Source organism: Pieris napi, chromosome 4 (assembly GCF_905475465.1).
Source record: "Pieris napi chromosome 4, ilPieNapi1.2, whole genome shotgun sequence".
NCBI lineage: Eukaryota > Metazoa > Arthropoda > Insecta > Lepidoptera > Pieridae > Pieris > Pieris napi.
In genome coordinates this window covers 3,471,510-3,483,641 of record NC_062237.1, presented here as the reverse complement: position 1 = coordinate 3,483,641, position 12,132 = coordinate 3,471,510, and the positions used below count along the sequence as shown (strand labels likewise).

The following is a 12,132-nucleotide window of genomic DNA, read 5'->3' as shown; positions in this document are numbered from 1 at the left end:
AAGCATTATACTGCAATACTTTTCATGACTTTTACATTTTAATTCAAGGCTTAACAATCGAATTAATGTCTGGCAAATTCATTTTCAGTTTTTCTTATATTTAAATAACATAATATTAAAATTACAGACATTCTAAAATGCTTTGAAATTTTTATAAAAAAAAACTAAAAATCGCGTCTGGTACATAGTTAGCAACGTGAAAATTTTCTGGCAATAAAAAAAGTATGTCAGGTAGACGTATTTAAAAAGGAAAAATCAAAAATTACGCTTCTTAAAATGCAATGCTTCATCATACTGCAATACTTTATCATTTTAATTCAAGACTTAACAACCGAATTAATGTCTGGCAAATTCATTTTCAGTTTTCCTTATATTTAAATAACATAATATTAAAATTACAGACATTCTAAAATGCTTTGAAATTTTCATAAAAATAAAACTTAAAATCGCGTCTGGCACATAGTTAACAATGGGAAAAATGTCTGGCAATAAAAAAAGTATGTCAGGTAGACGTATTTAAAAAGGAAAAATCAAAAATTACGCTTCTTAAAATGCAATGCTTCATCATACTGCAATACTTTATCATTTTAATTCAAGACTTAACAACCGAATTAATGTCTGGCAAATTCATTTTCAGTTTTTCTTATATTTAAGTAACATAATATTAAAATTACAGACATTCTAAAATGCTTTGAAATTTTCATAAAAATAAAACTTAAAATCTCGTCTGGCACATAGTTAGCAACGTGAAAAATGTCTGGCAATAAAAAAAGTATGTCAGGTAGACGTATTTAAAAAGGAAAAATCAAAAATTACGCTTCTTAAAATGCAATGCTTCATCATACTGCAATACTTTATCATTTTAATTCAAGACTTAACAATCGAATTAATGTCTGGCAAATTCATTTTCAGTTTTTATTATATTTAAATAACATAATATTAAAATTACAGACATTCTAAAATGCTTTGAAATTTTTATAAAAATAAAACTTAAAATCGCGTCTGGCACATAGTTAGCAACGTGAAAAATGTCTGGCAATAAAAAAAGTATGTCAGGTAGACGTATTTAAAAAGGAAAAATCAAAAATTACGCTTCTTAAAATGCAATGCTTCATTATACTGCAATACTTTATCATTTTAATTCAAGACTTAACAACCGAATTAATGTCTGGCAAATTCATTTTCAGTTTTCCTTATATTTAAATAACATAATATTAAAATTACAGACATTCTAAAATGCTTTGAAATTTTTATGAAAATAAAACTTAAAATCGCGTCTGGCACATAGTTAGCAACGTGAAAAATGTCTGGCAATAAAAAAAGTATGTCAGGTAGACGTATTTAAAAAGGAAAAATCAAAAATTACGCTTCTTAAAATGCAATGCTTCATCATACTGCAATACTTTATCATTTTAATTCAAGACTTAACAATCGAATTAATGTCTGGCAAATTCATTTTCAGTTTTTATTATATTTAAATAACATAATATTAAAATTACAGACATTCTAAAATGCTTTGAAATTTTTATAAAAATAAAACTTAAAATCGCGTCTGGCACATAGTTAGCAACGTGAAAAATGTCTGGCAATAAAAAAAGTATGTCAGGTAGACGTATTTAAAAGGGAAAAATCAAAAATTACGCTTCTTAAAATGCAATGCTTCATCATACTGCAATACTTTATCATTTTAATTCAAGACTTAACAATCGAATTAATGTCTGGCAAATTCATTTTCAGTTTTTCTTATATTTAAATAACATAATATTAAAATTACAGACATTCTAAAATGCTTTGAAATTTTCATAAAAATAAAACTTAAAATCGCGTCTGGCACATAGTTAACAATGGGAAAAATGTCTGGCAATAAAAAAAGTATGTCAGGTAGACGTATTTAAAAAGGAAAAATCAAAAATTACGCTTCTTAAAATGCAATGCTTCATCATACTGCAATACTTTATCATTTTAATTCAAGACTTAACAACCGAATTAATGTCTGGCAAATTCATTTTCAGTTTTTCTTATATTTAAGTAACATAATATTAAAATTACAGACATTCTAAAATGCTTTGAAATTTTCATAAAAATAAAACTTAAAATCTCGTCTGGCACATAGTTAGCAACGTGAAAAATGTCTGGCAATAAAAAAAGTATGTCAGGTAGACGTATTTAAAAAGGAAAAATCAAAAATTACGCTTCTTAAAATGCAATGCTTCATCATACTGCAATACTTTATCATTTTAATTCAAGACTTAACAATCGAATTAATGTCTGGCAAATTCATTTTCAGTTTTTATTATATTTAAATAACATAATATTAAAATTACAGACATTCTAAAATGCTTTGAAATTTTTATAAAAATAAAACTTAAAATCGCGTCTGGCACATAGTTAGCAACGTGAAAAATGTCTGGCAATAAAAAAAGTATGTCAGGTAGACGTATTTAAAAAGGAAAAATCAAAAATTACGCTTCTTAAAATGCAATGCTTCATTATACTGCAATACTTTATCATTTTAATTCAAGACTTAACAACCGAATTAATGTCTGGCAAATTCATTTTCAGTTTTCCTTATATTTAAATAACATAATATTAAAATTACAGACATTCTAAAATGCTTTGAAATTTTTATGAAAATAAAACTTAAAATCGCGTCTGGCACATAGTTAGCAACGTGAAAAATGTCTGGCAATAAAAAAAGTATGTCAGGTAGACGTATTTAAAAAGGAAAAATCAAAAATTACGCTTCTTAAAATGCAATGCTTCATCATACTGCAATACTTTATCATTTTAATTCAAGACTTAACAATCGAATTAATGTCTGGCAAATTCATTTTCAGTTTTTATTATATTTAAATAACATAATATTAAAATTACAGACATTCTAAAATGCTTTGAAATTTTTATAAAAATAAAACTTAAAATCGCGTCTGGCACATAGTTAGCAACGTGAAAAATGTCTGGCAATAAAAAAAGTATGTCAGGTAGACGTATTTAAAAGGGAAAAATCAAAAATTACGCTTCTTAAAATGCAATGCTTCATCATACTGCAATACTTTATCATTTTAATTCAAGACTTAACAATCGAATTAATGTCTGGCAAATTCATTTTCAGTTTTTCTTATATTTAAATAACATAATATTAAAATTACAGACATTCTAAAATGCTTTGAAATTTTTATAAAAATAAGACTTAAAATCGCGTCTGGCACATAGTTAGCAACGTGAAAAATGTCTGGCAATAAAAAAAGTATGTCAGGTAGACGTATTTAAAAAGGAAAAATCAAAAATTACGCTTCTTAAAATGCAATGCTTCATCATACTGCAAAACTTTATCATTTTAATTCAAGACTTAACAACCGAATTAATGTCTGGCAAATTCATTTTCAGTTTTCCTTATATTTAAATAACATAATATTAAAATTACAGACATTCTAAAATGCTTTGAAATTTTCATAAAAATAAAACTTAAAATCGCGTCTGGCACATAGTTAGCAACGTGCAAAATGTCTGGCAATAAAAAAAGTATGTCAGGTAGACGTATTTAAAAAGGAAAAATCAAAAATTACGCTTCTTAAAATGCAATGCTTCATCATACTGCAATACTTTATCATTTTAATTCAAGACTTAACAATCGAATTAATGTCTGGCAAATTCATTTTCAGTTTTCCTTATATTTAAATAACATAATATTAAAATTACAGACATTCTAAAATGCTTTGAAATTTTCATAAAAATAAAACTTAAAATCGCGTCTGGCACATAGTTAGCAACGTGCAAAATGTCTGGCAATAAAAAAAGTATGTCAGGTAGACGTATTTAAAAAGGAAAAATCAAAAATTACGCTTCTTAAAATGCAATGCTTCATCATACTGCAATACTTTATCATTTTAATTCAAGACTTAACAATCGAATTAATGTCTGGCAAATTCATTTTCAGTTTTCCTTATATTTAAATAACATAATATTAAAATTACAGACATTCTAAAATGCTTTGAAATTTTCATAAAAATAAAACTTAAAATCGCGTCTGGCACATAGTTAGCAACGTGAAAAATGTCTGGCAATAAAAAAAGTATGTCAGGTAGACGTATTTAAAAACGAAAAATTAAAAATTACGCTTCTTAAAATGCTTTTAAAATCCAGGATTTTTACCTGGACAGATAGGATGCGCACTAATGAACGCAACCACTACCGCCAGCCAGATTGCCCAGACTCTAACCGGAAGTGCAAGAAGGAAGACATATCACAAAATCAGCTGACCTAAAATTCTTTTTTTTCAAACGTTGCTACCTCCCGTACTATAATACTACATAATATAACTTGCACAATATTTTTTAAAATCAGGAAATCACATTTGTGAGTACAAAAATTCATTTATTTTCTGTTCTTACAGTAACTAAATACTAAAGCAATAGAGACCTTATTAATAAAAATATTACTCAGAACAAAATATCACGTAACTATAAACAAAACAAGAAAACATAAAACCTAAACCTTTTTATAGTAAATTATGAATAATGCAATCTATGTGAACTCAGACTGTGCAATTAAATAAATCAGTCTCACAAATAAGTCAAAATCAGTCTAATGGCCATATACATAGCGTAAATAATACGAAAAACCCAGCTTTTTCCTTAAACTTGGGACGTTAAGAACGGTTTAGAAAATTTTGTTCGAGTTTTGTACAAGCATGTCCATTGTAAACTTTCGAGCTATAATAATAAGGACTTGAAAAACTTCTCAACCGCAAACTAAATTTAATATAAAGATTAAAGAAGATTGCTGAAGATTTTGGAGAAAGAAATCAAATTGACCTTGCTGAGATCCTCGTAATAACGCCGACCCTAATTGAATAAGCCGGAGTACAAATTATAGTCAACGTAAAGTAACTCTTATGTACTATAATTAAGGACTCTTTTTGTGGTCACAAATTTAACCAAGTTCGTGTATTGTTTCAAAATGAAGCACAAATGTGATGATAAAGCAATTGTGGGTAAAAATCTTTCTTGTATCAAGATAAGAAATTTATCACTTTTAACAGCTTATTTTGTTATTTAATGCCATATTGTTTAAGATATTCTCTACATATTAGACTTTTTTTTTTTTTTTTATGTAATAGGAGGCAAACGGGCAGGAGGCTCACCTGATGTTAAGTGATACCGCCGCCCATGGACACTCACAATGCCAGAAGGCTCGCAAGTGCGTTGCCGGCCTTTCAGGAATTGGTACGCTCTTTTCTTGAAGGACCCTAAGACTAGACTAGACTAGACTTATTTAAATAATTAGTACCTTACTACTGGGCCATTTCTATATCAGATTTTTTCATTTGTAAGCGCGCTGCCGGCCTTTAAAGAATTGGTATGCTCTTTTCTTGAAGTCGAATTGGTTCGGATATACTTCACTGTACAGCTGGTTCCACATGGTGGTGCGTGGCAGAAATTGCCTTAAGAAACGCTCAGTTGTGGAACGACGGACGTCAAGATGATACGGATGGTATTCTGTATTCTGTCTTGACGTCCGATGATGAAATCCGAAAAAATGAGAGTTTAGTTCGAGTTGAGAATCTCACGCTAAGCTAATAGTCGAGGTTTAGCGTTAAGTATGTTTATCAAAAAAAAATTGATTTCTTAGCCTGAAACAACTTATACAGTGTTGTTCTTTTGAGTCACATTTCTCTACCGTTGATGTGCCTAAGAGCTATTTCCTACAAATAATGTCTTCAAATCTCGCATATTGAATTGACCATTAAGAAACACTAAATCTCTCGGTAAAACGATACTTGTATATTTTACAGCTTTGCTTCACCTACGCAAAAAGCGCAGCGTCGTTTTAAGATGAAACTTTAATCTTAATTATTTAAAAACAAGACGTAGCTGACCATATAATTATATGAAATAGTCAATCTCGCCGTTAATAATGCGAGCGGTACAATTTAGATGAAATTCACTGACTGATCAATTAATAACTAATTTATATTGCTTCCAATTAAGTCAATTATGAACTTATAAATATAATCAATGGTTTAAATGACCATTTACTCTTAATGTGTAACTAAAAGCACGACTGTTAATGTTTTACTATTAATATTCAAAAACTATCTAATAGATTTCTATCTGCCGTCACCACTAATTCACACAAGTAACCACTTGCCTTTTGTTAACTTACGGCGTATTACTCTAAGATCTTTGTTTCTTCTGTCATACTTTTTAGTTAGTAAGCGTAAAAACCACCTTAAAACCTACTCTTCCGTATATTATAGATATTAATTGACCATCAACCGTGCAATGTATAACAACTTGATTACAGGTGTTTGAACTAGTTTTTAATTACATTATGCCTTGCATGCAAAACCTAATACCGAGTCACTTGCAGGTTTACGACTCCAGGGTATAGGTTTTCCGCCCCACTAATCTGTAAAAGGTTTTATAAGAATTAAGGCCAGTTTCAAAGGAATATTAAGTTATAACACCAATGTGTGCGTATGACGTAATTCTTTTTATTACAAACGGAACTTAGCGTGAAATTTCCACTTACCTAATCCGTTTATGGCTTTTACACTTTATAAGCCTAATTAATAAACAAATGTATGCTATTTATATAGTTGAATACTGTAGGTTTTTTTTAATGTAATAGAAGGCAAACGGGCAGGAGGCTCACCTGATGTTAAGTGATACCGCCGCCCATGGACACTCACAATGCCAGAAGGCTCGCAAGAGCGTTGCCTGCCTTTCAAGAGTTGGTACGCTGTTTTCTTGAACGACCCTCAGTCGAATTGGTTCGGAAATACTTCAGTGGGCAGCAGTGCGCGGCAAAAACTGCCTTAGAAAACGCTCAGTGCGTATATCATAGCTTATACATTTGAATTACACTAATTAATAATAAAAGTAAGATGGTTAGGATTTTATAATCATTTTTTGTCTATATGTAAAAATATCCCTTGGATATCAAATGAATATAGCATAGTGCAAAGATCTATAGTGGCAATGGACGATGACATATTTACTTTATTTAGTATGTAAAGTTATATGTTGCTGTATGTAAGGTTATGAAAAATGCATTTATTACTCGAAAATAAATGAAATGCATTCCAATTTCAGATTTATCAATAAAAATATCCATTTGCTAGAATGCCAGTTTGTTAGTTGTAAGCATTATAAACGTGCTTCATAATGGATCACAAATGTATATCTACGCTAAAAGAATGATTTTAAAATAAAAGCTGAAAGGTTGAACGTTATAACATAAAACTCTAAAACGAGAATTTAATATGCACTCAAACAAACATTAGCACAAGGAAGAATACTGATGCACTGCACCCTGAATGGTGAAACTGCACCAGATAATACATCAAAACTTTGCAGCGTAGATTTTTCATGTACAATATATTCAGAATACCGGATGTATAAATAATGTGTGAATTTATACATCCGGTATTCTGAAATTACAGTAGTGTACATAGTATAATTTTGTTTTTTTAAGACAATTCACACCAATTGACCGATTCCCATGCTAAGCTGGTGAAGCTTGTGTAATGGGTACTAGGCAACGGATATACAAACATATTATAGATAGATAGACATATAAATACATATTTAAACACCCAAGACCTAAGCACAACACCAAATGCTCATCACATCGATGTTCGTCTCAGCCGGGGATCGAACCCGGGACCCATGTATTCGCAGTCAGGGGTACTAACCACTAGACCAATGAGTCGTCAATGAATTGTGTTAAGCCTAGTGCTTATGAGTGCAATACTTAGAATTGTATTGTTCAGAATTTTGTTTCTATATCCGTAAATAAATTTAATCGGTCTGATGGGAAAATGGTATTCACTGGTCGACCAAAAAAAATACAATATATTTCAGATAGGGAAAGCTAAACATCTACTTGCCTACAAATATAAATAATTGTTAGCTGACTAAGCGCTAAGTCAAGGACAAATTGTATTTTGACTTAGATTTCTACTGCTGATAAGATAATTTTCATAAGACATTCCCCTCAATTGTAATTAAAATAAGAATATAAATAATAATCTGTTATTTGAAAATGTATAATATTAATTGCCAAACACTTGCAATGTCACAAAATAATAGTGTTGTTTTAAAATGTACAGAAGATCACTTGATTATAAATAACCACGGTTTGGTTACTACTATTAAATTACAAATTTACAATCTTATCGATATTATCAATCATCATTACGATATAAAATACAAATAAAAGAAAAATTAACAACTTCGTTTTCGTTTCCTTTGGAGTAGACTCTTGGGCCGTAGGGTTCAAGTGGACAGGCGCTAATTAAAGATTTAAGTTGTTGTCGAGTATATAGTACCGGTGACACCAGAGCTGCTGCTTTCTTCGCTCAACGAATAAGTATTGCAATACAGCGAGGAAATGCTTCCACCGTTAATGGTGTAATTAATAATTAATTTAAATATTATTACTATTATTATATTATTTTTTTATATTATTAATTTTGTATTTAGGATTCTCAAAATCTCTCAGTCATATAATATTCAGTAAAACAATAATATTTATTTTTCACCAATTATATTCATGAGTAAAATGTATTATTATTGTTGAAAATAAGTACAATAAGTTATTCAAATATATGTATTTATACATTTCTATTTTTGAATCGATTATTTATAATCGTTGTTATCGCCTTTTTTTGTATATTACAATATTTAATTCTGATAATAGTTCTATATGTGAAAATAATAAGAGGTAGTTTATCTTGAAGACCAAATTTGTTATGGTTTTCAATTTTAATTAAATTGAAAAACTAATTATATTATTTAACTATTATTTTTAATAATTGTTTTTTAAAGTTTCGTTTTTTCGATATTATAACGTTACTGTTACTCGTATTATTTACGCTTTCAATTCTTGTTATTAAATTCCAGACACAGTTAAATCTTAAATCCGTAAATTATTTGAAGTTAATTTTTAAAGGCTGGCAGCCTAAGCTGTAACTGTTAAATATGAAATTATTTTTAAGGATACATAAGCCATGTTATGCAGGGATAGAGTCCCCTTTGTTTAATTATAAATAGATAAAATCACGCTTCTTGCTTATATAACATAAATTAACAGAATTACACGAGACTTAGAGAGTTAGCCGCATGAATACTGCAGTACACTTTTGAAAGATAAATAATAATTTATTTATAAAATATCGATATCACTGTTAATGTACTGTATTACCAGTGACCAAAATAATAATGAAAATTAATTAAAATCTCATTATAATTTTATTATGGAACATCTGCATCAAAATCTTATTGCATTTCGGAAAAACTTTTAAGCTATCATATTATTATTCTGAAATAATTTTAAACAAGCTAAAACGTATTATTATAAAGTATTAAGAATGTTCGTTTGTGATTATTAATTGTATAAGGTGAGAGCAGTTTCAATATTTAAATTATACAATGTCCATAATGTGAATAAGTATATCATTCTCCTAACACAATGTTAATTAATATATATAGTGTGCTGAGTACGAACGAACAATATAATCAAGGAAGACAATCAGCCGACTTAAACTTAACAGACCATTAAGATGTGAGTACCGTTTTTCGAAACGAAATAAACATTTTAAGTAGTTTTCAACATAGAACGAGCACTTTACGATCACAATTACCTGAGATTATAATCACAACAATTCACACTAATCACTACACACTTTATTTACACAACTATTATAATTAATATTACACGTAGTTTCAGATTTTCAGGCGTGAACCGCGACCGTCGTAGAGCACGCGTCCGAACTGCTACGCCGATGCGACCGTACTGGCTACGGTATGCTACAATCTGCTACGATTCCGAGTATTCCCTGAGATTTGGGAACTGATAACTTTTTGGTCTATTAATTAACGTTATGTTTGTATAATTTATTCAATCATGTAGATTACCAACACTTACCTTTATATGTTTTGAATTTAAACAAAATATATATTTTAACCTAATATGTATATTTAAAAATTCTACTGAATCTAATAATGCCTTTATTATATCACAATTAAAAATTAAATTACATTAAGGTATTTTTTAAATTAACTTTTTAGTACTTCGATGTGTATGATCACGTCAAGTATTATATTAGTATTAAGTATAAGTATTAGTACTGTATTTTATAGTCCAATTATTCATATATTTAACAAATATCAGCTAACGCTGTAAGCGTTAATAAGGCTATAACAAGGCTCAATAAAGAAAGTTACAAAAATAAAACAAATCAAGACCCACACAGAATAAGATTACGATGAAGGTCCGATAACATATTTTAAAGACTATTTACTCAACGATACTGATTTTATGGTTTATTCTATCTCCCTTTATCAAAATACAATAGACGTCGCTAAAACGATTTTCGTGTTAGCGATCTAAGTGATCGATATTAAAAAGCTTCAATTACCTAGTTCACTTCCGAAAACAATTAACCGACTGACAACTCCGACTGCATCAAACGTTAAGCCAGTTTCAAATTTCCTTTACCGAGAATCAATTGGGTCGGGTTTCAATATAGCTAGAAGCTTTAGAAGCCTGTTATGTAATATTGGCTTTGTCATTATCTCGCTCTCATATTTTTATTATTTTATCACTTGTTTATCTTTTGCGTATTTTCAGTTTATTTGTTCTATGAATTTTCAAAATCAATTTTTGTTTATTTGACTAATATTACTCAAATATATGATTGTTGTTTTTGTAAGGTAAGCAAGCAGGCCTGGCAAGTTATAAAAACTGCACTAGAAGTTTTAAATAATATATTTTCATATGAAAATATTCATATAAAAATTTCATGAAAATATCATTTATCATATGTATTTATTTATATATTAAGATATAAATATCCTTGAGGCTAATGTTTGGTCAGGGTTATTAGTCCTTTCATATTGATGATGCTGCATGAGGTGTCAAATTAATCGATCATTTGGCACTTCAATCATTCAAAGCCGTCCACAGACAAGCTATGTTTTTGATCTCGATAAAAAATAATATCATCTTAATATAACATGATTTATGCATTTTTGTTGGGTATAGGTGCTACCATCACAATATATATCTGATCGTTTGGAAACATGGGAATTTATTTTACACGAATTTCAAGTGATTTGATAAAGACTTTTCTATACAGATAGTTAAGTTTCATTGGTTATATCTAAACCTAATTATTACAAGATACAGTTGTATTAAGCGTGCAACCCTCATCCCGGAAGTCATGCATTCATATCACGACTGTGAGCAATGGAATTTTCAATGTAAGAATTTAGCACTTACACTGTGAAGACAAACATCGCAAAAAAACCAGCTTATGTCAAAAATTTATGACATGTGTGTGCTGATCACTTGTCTTTAAAACCATAGTGAAATTTTTGTTAAACTTCTATGTTAAAATACACGCATTAACAATATAAGTACGTTAGGATTACTAAGGATAACTATACCAGAGATTGCCAATAGCCGGCTTAACCAGCGCTAACGCCAAAGCTGGTTTGTCGCCTGTCATTGTGACAACGTTGTCATAATAACTAATGCATGACTTTAGTGACTGCACATTACCCGTTTGAAGCTTAAGTACCATTAACTACGAGTGTCTAGTTTTGGGACCTTTGTATATAGTTTGACGACCAATTAAGTATAAACGATATATTTTTTACGAGTTATATGGTAGTAGTTTCAGCATTGTAATATATAGACTTTAAGATAGAATCACATTATTTCGTAATTCATAAAATATGTTGTAAGCTGAAATCTATAGTTAAGTTACGGATGAGATCAAATATTTTTATTTCAATTTTCCAACTGTTTAGTCTTCTGTAGATACATTTTTCTAAATGTCTTTAATATTATTTGTTTTAAAGTAATCTTACAGCTAACAGACATATTATAAAATAAAACACTTAGACAATATACAAAGCCAAATCATATTATATAGATAAACAATATATATGAAACAGAAAACATAAGTAAGTACGTTAATATACAAAAAGATACAAATAAAAACGAAATTTAACATTAAACAAACGACAATTAATGCTAAATATTTCAAAGAAAATACTAAATTATAACTGCTAAGCAACTGCTTATGCTGGTAGTTTGTGTTCGCACGAGGTACATGGA

General features: G+C 29.2%; 1 protein-coding gene across 3 annotated transcripts in view; it reads right to left on the bottom strand.

Moving 5' to 3' along the window:
• Positions 1-9,791, bottom strand: part of LOC125049124 (collagen alpha-1(V) chain-like) — a 64,210-nt gene extending 54,419 nt beyond the window's left edge. For all 3 annotated transcript variants that reach the window (XM_047648241.1, XM_047648244.1, XM_047648242.1), the window contains exon 1: positions 9,650-9,791. The gene's annotated coding sequence lies outside the window, so the exon portion shown is untranslated. The remainder of the gene's footprint in view (positions 1-9,649) is intronic.
• Between the last annotated feature and the right edge of the window lie 2,341 nt (positions 9,792-12,132).